Raw genomic sequence first — 14410 nt, 5'->3', positions numbered from 1 at the left:
CATAATCATTTCATTTTCATCATTTTAATAGACCACAAGATTTAATTTTTCGTAACAACCATCTCAAAATCCGGCATTCGCAAACGGCAGAGATAAAATCATTCATATGGTGAACACCTGGTAACCGACATTAACTAGATACATATAAGAATATCCCCTATCATTCCGGGATCCTCCTTCGGACATGATATAAATTTCGAAGTACTAAAGCATCCGGTACTTTGGATGGGGTTTGTTAGGCCCAATAGATCTATCTTTAGGATTCGCGTCAATTAGGGTGTCTGTTCCCTAATTCTTAAATTACCAGACTTAATAAAAGGGGCATATTCGATTTCGATAATTCAACCATAGAATGTAGTTTCACGTACTTGTGTCTATTTCGTAAAACATTTATAAAAGTTGCGCATGTATTCTCAGCCCAAAAATATAAAGGGTAAAAAGACAAATGAAACTCACCATACTGTATTTTGTAGTAAAAATACATATAACATCATTGAACAAGTGTAGGGTTGGCCTCGGATTCACGAACCTATATTAATTATATATATTTATATGACGGTTAATATTTGTCTAACAATTTAGGCCAAGTCATAGTGTACCACAATCCTAATGCTCGAGTCTGACTCAACAGTATAGTAACATGTTATATTACCCATGCTCAGTTAGGTCAAAAGTCAAAGGTTAAAGTAAAAACGAGGTCGCATGCACAAGTACAATAACTTATACAAAAATGATTTTTCGGTCAAACATGACTAAACGGCCTTTAGAAAAATTATCGGAGCTCTGATTGATAAACGGCCAAAGATAAAAGTTACACATTACCAAAAAGATTAAGCATAAATTTTACAGAAGTAAACTAAACCTAGACAACTCGTAGTTGCCAACGCGGTTTCGGCGTTTCAAAGTTAATTTTTCAGCTTTAATAAATTTACAAAAGTGACCGAGTAGCCTACTTTGGAGATTTTTAGAAAATTCCTCGAAACTCGGATTGACAAACGGTCAAAGCCTGCAAATTCTAGTTACCACAAAGATATAACATGATTTTTAGCAAAAGTAAACACACATCAGGCCGACCATGACAACTGATACAAAACTGACATTTTTAATAAAAAGTTTCAGTTCTTTTCAGAATTTTAAAATGTGACCAAACAGTCAACTTTGACGATTTTTAGAAAAATCGTCGAGACTCAAATTGACAAACGGCCAGAGTCGTTTGCTAGACCTTACAGCAAAGAATTTAGTGGTATTTTTGTTTTAATCTGAAACAACGCAGATCAACGAGAATTTCAGTTTCCGTATCGACGTTTCATCAAAATTTGCAAAACTTCTTTTGTCCATAACTTGACAACCGTTCAACGAATCCATTTGATATCTAAATGAAAAGTTCTTAATTTTTCGCTAGCTTTCCAAGGACATGCATATCTTATACCTTATTTCATCCCTAGTATAACAACCTTTAAGATTCAACATAACCTATCTAAGGGCAATATCAAATGTACAAGCATGCATAATTCTATTTTCTCGAGCACTAGTCAGGGATACACTATTAGTATGTAAAAATTAAATTATGAGTACTCACGTATCAATATTGAGATTCAATATTGCAGGAAAGATACGCAAACGCAACGGAGATGACAAACACTAAATTGACCTCATGAACATACCCTCGAACATTACCCATCACCTCCATAGCTATAACCTATAATTTCCTTAGCTCTACCCAGCTCCTAAAACCCATTTTTGAAAATATACGAGCAGAACCTCGTCGTAGTATTTTATGTATAATACTAATACTACTACTAATAATACCTCTTAATAATAATAATACTAATAATAATAATAAAAATAATAATAATAATAATAATAATAATATAAATAAATATTATACGAAGTAGTGATATAGATGGATATATGATTATGAATGAAAAGAATTCACAGTGTTCGAGTTTTATAGTTAGAATTGGGACCCACTAATTACGAAAATTGCGGAGTGATGATGAAAATTGGGAACCGCAAATTGCGGTCATACATGCACATGAACGTCTCTTTTACTTATATAAAGATATTATAATATATTTAATTTATAATATATTTAATCTTTAGAATTAATTAAATATTATATTATATTTACGTTCATGGTAAAAATATAATTTTTACAAAAATGACACGGTCGTGGTCTCACAACTCATGTACCACTTTCGGTTTTTCGGGCGCACTTTCGTACGTTTAGAAAACTAGCCTTTTACGTTACGTGACGTGTACCTTTTACAAAAATTAGATTTACACAACAAAAATTTACCTTTATAAAAATATAACTTATAAAATTGAGTGTTGTGGTCATTTCCTTCTATAAATTAAAGTCTCGTTGTTTGTCAAAATATTTTTATTTTAAATTAAACTATTTGTGACACGTACCTTTATTAATAACTAGACTTAAATTATTTAAAAACTAACCCACTCAAAGTGTAACTTAATCTTTTGAGTGTTTTGGTCATTTGCTTTTATAATTCATAATCTTGTTATTTATCAAAGCCTATTTATTAATATTAGTTTAATATCAAAACGTTTTATGACTAATTTAAATTATAATTTATAATCTTATACATATTTTTAAAATATTTATCTAATAACATACTAGTTATCCTTTCAAAACTAATTATATAATTTAAGATCCTTTACAAAATCGAAAAATCCTATAACGTTTATGCTTTAAAACTTAATTTGATTTCATTCTTTTATGCGTAAATGTTTAGTTTAATTTCTTTAACTTTCTAAATAATATATCTTAATATAACATATCAGATGGGTTTATCTAGTCAACGAATCTTATCCCAATTATTCCTTCTATATGATAAATCGAGTATTATGAAATTCGATTCTCCACTAACTTTTGTCTAACTCCCAATAAGTGATACTTTGTTCTTACTTGTAAATCACTTTACCATTTATTCCGAATACCGTTAAAAAGTAAGGGTTTCCTAATTCAAAGTGGACCTCATAACAGAGACTCATAATCATAGTTCAATGTATCCGATAATTCAATCATTTGATATTATCTTTTAATCTCGTCGATAAACTTACACCGAACAAATATGTTTATGTAACATATTATTCATTCAATACTTTGATAGCATTTCTAAGTTCAAAAAAATAGATCTCATAGCTTATATTCATATTAACTAATCCGTTCAATGTTTTATTAATATATCTCAATTTAATAAGCACACATGTATATGCATATATATTTATTTACACATAATTGTTCGTGAATCGTTAGGCATGGTCAAAGGGTATTTGATTAAATGAATATAGTTTCAAAACTTTTGGGACTCAACATTACAGATTTTGCTTATCGTGTCGGATATATATAAAGATTAAAGTTTAAATTTGTTCGGAAATTTCCGGGTCATCACATACTCCATATCTTTTAAGAACTTTTTCAAGTTAATTATTACAGAAATGAGTACCCCGATCACTTATTAAAGCTTTCGGTGTTCCAAACCTTGCAAAAAGATGTTTTAAAAAATTAACTACAACTCGTGCATCGTTAGTTGGGAGAGCTTGTGCTTCCGCCCATTTAGATACATAATCAATGGCTACGAGTATATATAGATTATTATGAGATTTTGGAAATGGACCCATAAAGTCAATACCCCAAATGTCAAATACTTCACATACTTGGATGACATTTTGTGGCATTTCATCACGTTGACTTATTTTTCCGGCCCTTTGACAAGCATCACATGATTTGCAAAGAAGGTGTGCGTCTTTGTAAATTGTAAGCCAATAGAATCCAGCATCATAAACTTTTCTTGCTGTTAGTTAAGGCCCATAATGCCCTCCTGTTGGTCTTGTGTGACAATGGTTTAAAATTTTACTAGCTTCATCTCCAAATACACATCGGCGTATTATTCCATCGGGACAACTTTTAAACAGATGTGGATCTTCCCAAAAATAGTGTTTTATATCACTGAAGAATTTCTTTCGTTTTTGGTACGATAATCCTTTTTCAAGGAATCCACATACTAAGTAGTTTGCATAGTCTGCAAACCATGGAATTTCTTTATAATCTATCTTCAATAGATATTCATCAGGAAAGTTGTCTTGTATGGCCGATTCATTTAGAACTTCTAATTCAGGATTTTCAAGACGAGAAAGATGATCAGCGGCGAGATTTTCTGCTCCTCTTTTATCTCGGATTTCAATATCAAACTCTTGTAAGAGTAAGATCCAACGGATTAATCTTGGTTTAGCATCTTGTTTTGAAAATAGGTATCTAAGAGCAGAATGGTCGGTATAGACCACCGTTTTTGCTAGAACGAGATATGATCGAAATTTGTCAAAAGCAAAGACAATAGCAAGGAGTTCTTTTTCAGTAGTTGTATAGTTCGTTTGTGCTCCTTGTAACGTCTTACTAGCATAATATATTGGTTGAAATCGTTTTTCAATCCTTTATCCTAAAACGGCTCCCATTGCAAAATCACTTGCATCGCACATTAGTTCAAATGGTAGATTCCAATTTGGTGTTATCATGATCAGCGCATTAGTGAGTTTCTCTTTAAGAATATTAAAAGATTTGATACACTGATCTGAAAAGATGAATGGAGCATCCTTTTCTAGGAGTTTATTCATAGGAGTGGCAATTTTTGAAAAATCTTTTATAAAACGTCGGTAAAAACCGGCATGCCCTAGAAAACTCCTAACTCCTCTAACATTGGTGGGATGTGGAAGTTTAGCAATTACATCTACTTTAGCTCTATCCACTTCAATTCCTTCTTTTGAAATTTTATGACCAAGAACGATGCCTTCTTTAACCATGAAATGGCATTTCTCCCAATTAAGAACTAGATTTGATTGTTCGCATCTAATAAGCATTCATTCCAGATTAACTAGACATGATTCAAATGTATCACCGAAGACTGAAAAGTCATCCATGAATACTTCCATGCATTTGTAAGCAAAAGTACCATAAAGGCACGTGAATGTGGTTTTCTCTTGATCTTCTGGTGCTATTGGAATTTGAAAATATCCGGAAAATCCATCTAGGAAACAATAGTAACTATTTCTGGCTAATCTTTCCAACATTTGATCTATGAAAGGTAAGGGAAAGTGATATTTTCTGGTGGCGTCATTTAATTTTCTATAATCAATACACACACGCCATCCTGTTACAGTCCTAGTAGGAATAAGCTCATTTTTCTCATTTGTAATGACAGTCATGCCACCCTTCTTAGGCACGCATTGAACTGGGCTTACCCATGGACTATCAGAAATTGGATATATCAAACCTGCATCTAGCAGTTTAATAATCTCTTTTTTAAGTACATCTTGCATATTTGGATTTAGTCTTCGTTGGCGTTGCACATACGTTTTATGACCTTCTTCCATAAGGATTTTATGTGTGCAATACGAAGGACTTATTCCTTTAATATCATGAATCTTCCATGCAATGGCTGGTTTATGAGCTTTCAACACAGAAATGAGTTGTGATTTCTCATTTTCAGTAAGAGAAGACGATATTATTACAGGTAATTCAGATTCACCATGTAAATAAGCGTATTCTAAATGGTTTGGAAGTGGCTTTAACTCTAATTTCGGAGGTTCTTCTATCGATGATTTGTATCGATATCTGTCTTCTTCTTTTAGCATTTGAATTTCTTCTGTTGTTGGTTCATATCCATTAGCTATAAGTGTAGCTAGCATTTCAGCTTCATCAATTGGTTCATTACCTTCTCCTAAAGAACATTCTCCTGTTCCTTGTAATTCTGGAAATTCTTCTAATAATTCTGCATGTGCATCTATAGTTTGAATATAATAACATGTATCATCTGCAGATTGTGGTTGTTGCATTGCTCTATCAACTGAAAAGGTAACACTCTCATCCTCTATACTTAGGGTCAGTTTCTTACCGAACACGTCTATCATTGCTTTAGCCGTGTTTAAGAACGGTCTTCCTAATATGAGAGGAACTTGAGAATCTTCTTCCATGTCCAGAACAACAAAATCTACTGGAAATACTAAAGTACCAACTTTAACTAGCATGTTCTCCATTATCCCTCTAGGATATTTTATTGATCTATCGGCTAGTTGTATGCTTATTCTGGTTGGTTTCAATTCTCCAAGGTCTAGTTTAGCGTATAGTGAATACGGCATTAGATTTATACTAGCACCTAAATCTGCCAATGCTTCTATTGAACTAAGACTACCCAGAAAACATGGAATTGTGAAACTTCCTGGATCAGATAGTTTTTTTGGTATCTTATTCAACAGCACTACTGAACAATTAGCGTTCATAGTAACAGCCGAGAGTTCTTCCATTTTCTTTCTATTTGAGATTAGATCTTTCAAGAACTTAGCATATCTAGGCATTCCTGAAATTACATCAATGAAAGGAAGATTTACATTTATCTGTTTAAACATATCCAAGAATTTGGATTGCTCGGCTTCAAGTTTCTCTTTCTTCATTTTACTCGGGTAAGGAAGTGGTGGTTGGTATGGTTTAACATAAGGTTTATCCTTAACTTTGTTATCTTCATTAACCTTCTCAACTACCAGTTCTTTTTCCTTATCTTGATCAGGTTGTGGTTCTTGTGGAGTAGGAATAGCTTCATCAGAAGTTACAGGTATTTCAGGTGGTTTAAGTGTTGTACCACTTCTTGTGGTAATGGCTTTAGCTGTTTCATTTCGGGGGTTAGCATTTGTATCACTAGGTAGACTTCCCGGTTTTCTTTCACCTATTAACCTTGCTAGGTTACTTACTTCTTGTTCCAGATTTTGAATAGAAGCTTGTTGATTTCTAAATGCTTGAGCATTTTGTTCATTGGTTTGTTTTTGAGATGTGAAAAACTACGTTTGAGTTTCAACTAGCTTTGTCATCATATCTTCTAAATTCGGCTTTTTATCATCGGTTTGTTGTGGTGGTTTGTTTTGAAAATTAGGTCTTTGCTGATTGTAAGTATTATTGGATACTTGTTGATTGCTAGGACCTTGTTGGTTGTTGTATGGAATATTTCGGTTATAATTCTGGTTTTGATTGTAAATTGGTCTTGGCGGTTGATAATTATTCTGATAATTATTTCCAGGCCTTTGGTTTATGTATGAAATATTCTCTCTTTGTTCCATTGTTAATTCAATACTGAGACAATCTTTTGTCAAATGTGGTCCTCCACACTGCTCACAACTAATTCGTATCGAGTGAATATCTTTAGTCATCTTTTCCATTCGTCTCTCGACAGCATCTATCTTTGCGGAAATGGAATCTAAGTCATGGCTAGAATCGGCTCTAGCTGCTTTAGATGATCTAACGATGTCTTTTTCTTGGTGCCACTCATGTGAGTGGGAAGCAGTGTTATCAATAATTTTGTAAGCATCAGTTTCGGTTTTCTTCATAATAGAACCACCAGCTGCTATATCTATGTCTTTCCTTGTAGTGATGTCGCATCCTTGGTAGAATATTTGTACTATTTGACAGGTGTCTAAACCATGTTGCGGACATCCTCTTAACAACTTTCCATATCTTGTCCATGCATCATATAGAGTTTCATTCGGCTTCTGTGTAAACGTAACAATTTCTGCTTGAAGTCTTACGGCTTTAGATGCAGGAAAGAATTGTTTAAGAAAATTTTCAACTAATACGTCCCATGTATCGATCGCCCCTTCAGGTAACGATTCCAACCAATCTTTGGCTTCTCCCTTTAAAGTCCAGGGAAATAACATGAGATATATCTGTTCATCCTCCATTTCTCGGATTTTAAATAGTGTGCAGATCCTATTAAAGGTACGTAGATGTTCATTTGGATCTTCCTTCGGCGCATCACTAAATTGGCATTGATTAGTCACCATGTGTAGAATTTGTCCTTTGATTTCATAATCTGGAGCATTGATGTCTGGATGAGTAATTGCGTGACCTTGGCCAGTGCGTTTTGCTCTCATTCGGTCTTCCATACTTAAAGGTTCCAGATTCTCCATAACTGAATTTGTTGAATCGGAATCACTAGAGGATTCTGATTTAATGGTTCGTTCCTCAACAATCTCTGTTTGAATGATTGGTGGTTCCGGAGGAAAATTTAATGGTTCAGGATCTGCGAATCGTTCCTGAATATTCTCCGGATTCTCAATTGTGAGGTCGGGTTCAAAAAATGGATTATCGGAAATTTGAACTGAAGTACTTGGTCGACTGGATGACGATTCTAAAGAAAAATCAACGGCAGTAATATTTGCTAAATGTCTTGATCTAGTTACAGGTGGTGAACGTACAAAAGGTGGTGAACGTCTTGCTCGGTGCATTCACTGAATATCCTATTAGTTTTTAAAAGGAAAGAAAAATTATAATAAGTTATCCAATCAATAGACTTTTCTGATTTTGCCCACGTTTCGAATAGCCAAAAGATGCAGCAGAGGGGCAGGATTCGTTTGGTCTCAATATAATTGAGGACTGTTTGGCTCCAATAACCCGGTCCACGTACAAATCCAACTATTACTACGAACCAGAAAATTTTGATGTCTATCAATTTAACCACTTAAAATAAATTTTCGTAATTTTAAGAAATTTAGATAAGAAGTAGAATAAAAATCTATGTCCTAAAACTAGAATAGCGAGAAATAAGAAAGAAAAATAGTTTGTCGGAAAAAGGTCGAAAAATAAAAATGGTTAAAAAATAAAAGGTGACGGAAAAATAAAAGAAACTTATAAAACTTAAAAATACTTGACTAACCTAACCTTATTACTACAACTAACTTAAAATTATAATCGCAAATTGAGATTACTAATTGGAATGATAATTGATACATAGGTAAAAGTCGTCTAAAAATATTAAAGCTTACAGGAAAACTATATCCCAAATGGAAATAACTTAAAAAGGTACTAAAATCTAAAAACTGCGTCGCAAAATTCTGAAGCACTTAAATCTTAGTCTAAAGAAAAAAACACTTAAGGAATTCTACGGCAAAGCCTAAAAATCTAGAAGTAAAAATAACTATGGCAAAAACTAAGTTTAAAACTAAATATGAGCGAAAAATACAAATATTACGCTAAAACGATTAAAAAGGGATAAAATATAAAAACATACAAAAAGTTGTAAAAAGTTCAATTTTTATAAAAATATTATTTTTATATTATTTATTTATTAAAACTATTAATTTTATATTTTAATTAAACTAATTAAAAATAATTATTACAAATTAATTAAATCTTTAAACTAAATAATAAATTAATTAACCCTAAATAATAATTAATTAATAATAATAATTAAAATTCCGTAATAAATGCCAAATTAGGGTTGCTGTGTGCCCGTGTCAGACGGCTCCGCGAGTCGCGAAAATCGAAGCTGCAAATCCTGCGAGTCGCGGGGTTCCAGTTTTCAACTCTGGAACAGTTTAAATTTGAAGTTTTTTTTTATAATTTTCTGTTTTTATATAAATAAAAGATATTTAAATAAAACTTATATTTTTATAAACTAAAATAAAAATAAAGAAACTTATAAAACTTTTAACAAACTCTTAAAAATATATAAATTTTTGTTTTTCTTTTTATATTTTCGAATATTTAAAACGTATTTTTATAAAAACGAAATTTAATAAAAGTAAACTAAAAATCTTTTTTTTTTCTATTAGCGTTGCGCTTCCGGCGTTTAAGAGTTTCCCCGGCAGCGGCGCCAAAAATAACTTGATGTTTCGCGAGGTGTATACGAAATAGCTTATATTTTTACAGGAAATACTATTAAATACGATACAATTTTACACAAGATATTTATTTATTTATAGAATGGATATACTTAAACCTTGCTACAACACTTATAGGCAGTGTACCTAATCGTACAGTAGTGTAGTTTTTAGTAAGTCCGGTTCGTTCTACAGGGAAATCTTTAAACAAAGCTTAACGCTATATTAGTTTACTTTTATAAAAATACAAATATATATATAAGTAATATTATTATTATAAAGGGGGGTTTTTACCGTTTAATGACCGGTTTATCGATTTTAAAACTTTAGTCGCAATTAAAACCAAATGTAAAATAATAAATAAATACAAGACTTAATTTAAAGTGTAAAGTAAATAACGATAATAAAATTTCGAATAATAAAAATGCGATAAAATAAACTTGCGATAATTAAAAAGTACGATAATTAAAAGTGCAATTAACTACAATAACAATAAATAAAAGTGCTATAATTAGAAGTGCAATTAAATATAAAATAAAGGAAATTAAATATGAAATAAAAGAATTATGCTTATTTAAACTTCCATAATCATGATGTTTGATGTGTTGATTTTAGTTTTATGCCCATGGGTTAATTGTCCTTTGTCCTGGATTATTTAATATGTCCGTCTGGTTTTTGTCCATAACAGTCCATCAGTCATAAATATAAAGTGCGAGTGTCCTCATCAAATTATTCTTATACCCGAAGTTAAATATTCCAACTAATTGGGGACTTAAACTGTAACAAGATTTTAATACTTTGTTTAATAATTACACCAGGATGTCGACTGAGTGTAACCCAAGGTTTTAATATTTTGTTATCAATTATACCAAGTGTCCTTGTACATAATTTCACCCCTGTTTTAATTATTCTAGTGACTATTAATCCATTCCCGTGTCCGGTTAAATGAACGATTATTCGTACATATAAATACCCCGCCCATCGTGTCCGATCGAGTGTATATGGTAATTTATAGGGACGCCCAATTGTAAATCTTTATATTAACATTAACAAACTATCATTTAGTTAAACAAATATAAAGCCCATTAATAGCCCATAGTCTAATTTCCACAAGTGTCGTTCTTTTGTCCAAACCCCAATTATGGTACAAAGCCCAATTACCCAAATTTTAGTAATTAGCCCAACATCATGATTACTTCGGATTAAATAAGCATAATAATAACTTAGCTACGAGACATTAATATAAAAAGGTTGAACATAACTTACAATGATTAAAAATAGCGTAGCGTTACACGGACAGAATTTCGACTTACACCCCTACAATATTCGCTAACATACCCTTATTATTAGGATTTAAAATTAAAATTAAAATTAAAATATAAATTATAAATATATATTACGTATATATTGAGAGAAGAAGGAAAAAAAAATGATGAAAAATGCTCAGAATTCGGTTGGCTTTATAGGGAGTTTCAAAGTTTGGGGCTCAGCGACTCGCGGCCCTTTTGGCCTTCAAACTCCGCGAGTCGCGGAGTTTGAGAATACAGCTCACATTCTTTGGAGTCTTTCTTGCCGACGATTTATTTATAAATATAATATATATATATATAATTAATATAATTAATTATATATTATATTATATTTATATACATAGTTAACTTGTAATTTTTAGTCCGTTGCGTCGAGCGCTGAGAGTTGACTCTGGTCTCGGTTCCGGATTTTTGAACGTCCTTGCGTACAATTTAATATCTTGTACTTTGCCTTTTGAATCTTGTACTCTTGTAATTTCGAGACGTTTCTTATCAATAATTGGAACCTCTTTGATTGTATTTTGTACTTTTGAGCTTTTTGGTCGTTTGCGTCTTCAATTTGTCGAATCTGTCTTTTGTCTTCACCTTTTATTATTTAAACGAATATCACTTTTAAATAGAACAATTGCAACTAAAAGCTTGTCTTTCTTGAGGAATAATGCTATGAAATATATGTTCGTTTTTAGCATTATCAAATAGCTATCGGAAATCTGAGGGACTCGAACTGGTTGAGGGAGCTCGTACGATCAGATGAAGGACTTTTCGATAAGAAATAGATTATAGGATGTAGATTAGTACCCTGCAATACACAATTTACATATGCATATATAATACTAAAATCCCATAAGTTACGGATAAATCTACGGAAGTTGTCAGGCAAAGTCTACAGTAACAGATATGCTAAGATATGAATTTAGCAGATACACTAAGATACGAATTTTATTTATACAATATTCATGTAATCATTGCAGTAAGATGTGTCTAGACTAAGAATGATAAGTAGGTAATTTTCGACACGAAACGATAAGCAAAACTTTTGACATGCAGACACGGTCGAAGTCCAGACTCACTAATGCATCTAAACAACTATCAGTTAGACACACTAATGCAAGACCTGGTTCGCTAAGACCACCGCTCTGATACCAACTGTAAATACCCGTCCTTATCCACCTGGATGAAGTCATCAATATCTGGTCCCATTGCGAGGTACTGACCTAAATACGCCATAAATGACTCCAAGTAATATCTTTAAAATGAGCAAATGCACAGCGAAAGACTTAATTCGTACCTGAGAATAAACATGCTTAAAAGAGTCAACCAAAGGTTGGTGAGTTCATAGGTTTATCATAACAATCATTTCAATATATTAATAGAACACAAGATTTCCGTTTATAAATTTATGTACACTCGCAAGTGTATAAAAGTATTCTATAAGCTGTAGGCACCCGGTAACAAGCCTTAACGTTCATGTTTTACCCTCTGAAGTACACCAGATCAGGTGTGTTTAAAATAACCACGAAGTACTAAAGCATCCCATAGTCAGGATGGGGTTTGTCAGGCCCAATAGATCTATCTTTAGGATTCGCGCCTACCGTACATAGACAAGTAGTTTAATGTTACCAAGCTAAGGGTATATTTCTGGTTTTAACCCACATAGAATTAGTTTTAGTACTTGTGCCTATTTCATAAAATATTTATAAAACAGCGCATGATTTCTCAGCCCAAAAATATATATAAAAAGGGAGTAATGAAACTCACCTACTGTATTTTGTAGTAAAAATACATATGACGGCATATAGTAAGTGTAGGGTTGGCCTCGGATTCACGAACCTATATCATTTGTATATATATCAAATAATATTAACACATATGTATTAATACTTGTAGTAATAATGATAATACTTAATAATAATCTTAATAATGAAAAAGAAAAAAAATGATAATATTAGTAATGATAATAATGATGATAATTTTTAATAATAATAAAAATGATAATAAAATGATAACTTTTAAAAATAATAATAATAATAATTACTTCGGTTTTATTAATAACAATAATATTCATACATATATATTATCTTATATAATTAATTTAACCATATTAACAATAGAATTAATAATAATATTAATAATAATAATATTAAAGATAATAATAATAATATCAATACTTAATAATAATCTTAATAATATCAAATAATACCTTAGGAATATTAAAAAGAAATAAATTGCCCGGGATGGGACTCGAACCCGCGACCTCTCACTTAACAACCCACACCTTAACCAACTCCTCCAATTACTGTTTTCTATTTTAATTCCGAATTAAATTCTTATAACTAATATCATCATTATACCCATACTTAATTGTCTTCATAATCATCATCATCTAATAACATTATGATCATAATATCATCTCTGCATTATCACCATAACATCATCATGCGTAATTCTTCTAACATCATCATCAATTTCATCTTTACCGTAACATCATAATTATAATCATAGGTATAATCATAATTATCATTCGAACATCATCATACTACATCATTACGATCATCATCTACCTATATCAATCATCATCGTAATCAACTTTTCTCATCATCACCATCTAAACCGTATAATCAAATCATAATCATGATCATAACATACTCATCATTTTACCAATCCTAATTATCATCATCATTTTGTAATATCATTATCAAATTATAATCATAATCATAATCATATCACGATCATAATCATAGATCATATTTAATCGAATTATCGTTATCATCTGAGAAAATTAACACGATCATCATCTTCGTCTATATTCATCATACATAACTATCCTAATTATCTTCATCATCATGTATTATTAATCTCATCGTTACGGATAAATCTACGGAAGTTGTCAGGCAAAGTCTACAGTAACAGATATGCTAAGATATGAATTTAGCAAATACACTAAGATACGAATTTTGTCTATACACTATTCATGCAATCATTGCAGTAAGATGTGTCTAGACTAAGAATGATAAGCAGGTAATTTTCGACACAAAACGATAAGCAAAACTTTTGACATGCAGACACGGTCGAAGTCCAGACTCACTAATGCATCTAAACAACTATCAGTTAGACACACTAATGCAAGATCTGGTTCGCTAAGACCACCGCTCTGATACCAACTGTAAAGACCCGTCCTTATCCACCTGGATGAAGTCATCAACATCTGGTCCCATTGCGAGGTACTGACCTAAATACGCCATAAATGACTCCAAGTAATATCTTTAAAATGAGCAAATGCACAGTGGAAGACTTAATTCGTACATGAGAATAAACATGCTTAAAAGAGTCAACCAAAGGTTGGTGAGTTCATAGGTTTATCATAACAATCATTTCAATATATTAATAGACCACAAGATTTCCGTTTATAAATTTATGTACACTCGCAAGTGTATAAAAGT

Source organism: Rutidosis leptorrhynchoides, chromosome 4 (assembly GCF_046630445.1).
Source record: "Rutidosis leptorrhynchoides isolate AG116_Rl617_1_P2 chromosome 4, CSIRO_AGI_Rlap_v1, whole genome shotgun sequence".
Lineage (NCBI taxonomy): Eukaryota > Viridiplantae > Streptophyta > Magnoliopsida > Asterales > Asteraceae > Rutidosis > Rutidosis leptorrhynchoides.
This window is presented reverse-complemented; position numbering follows the sequence as displayed.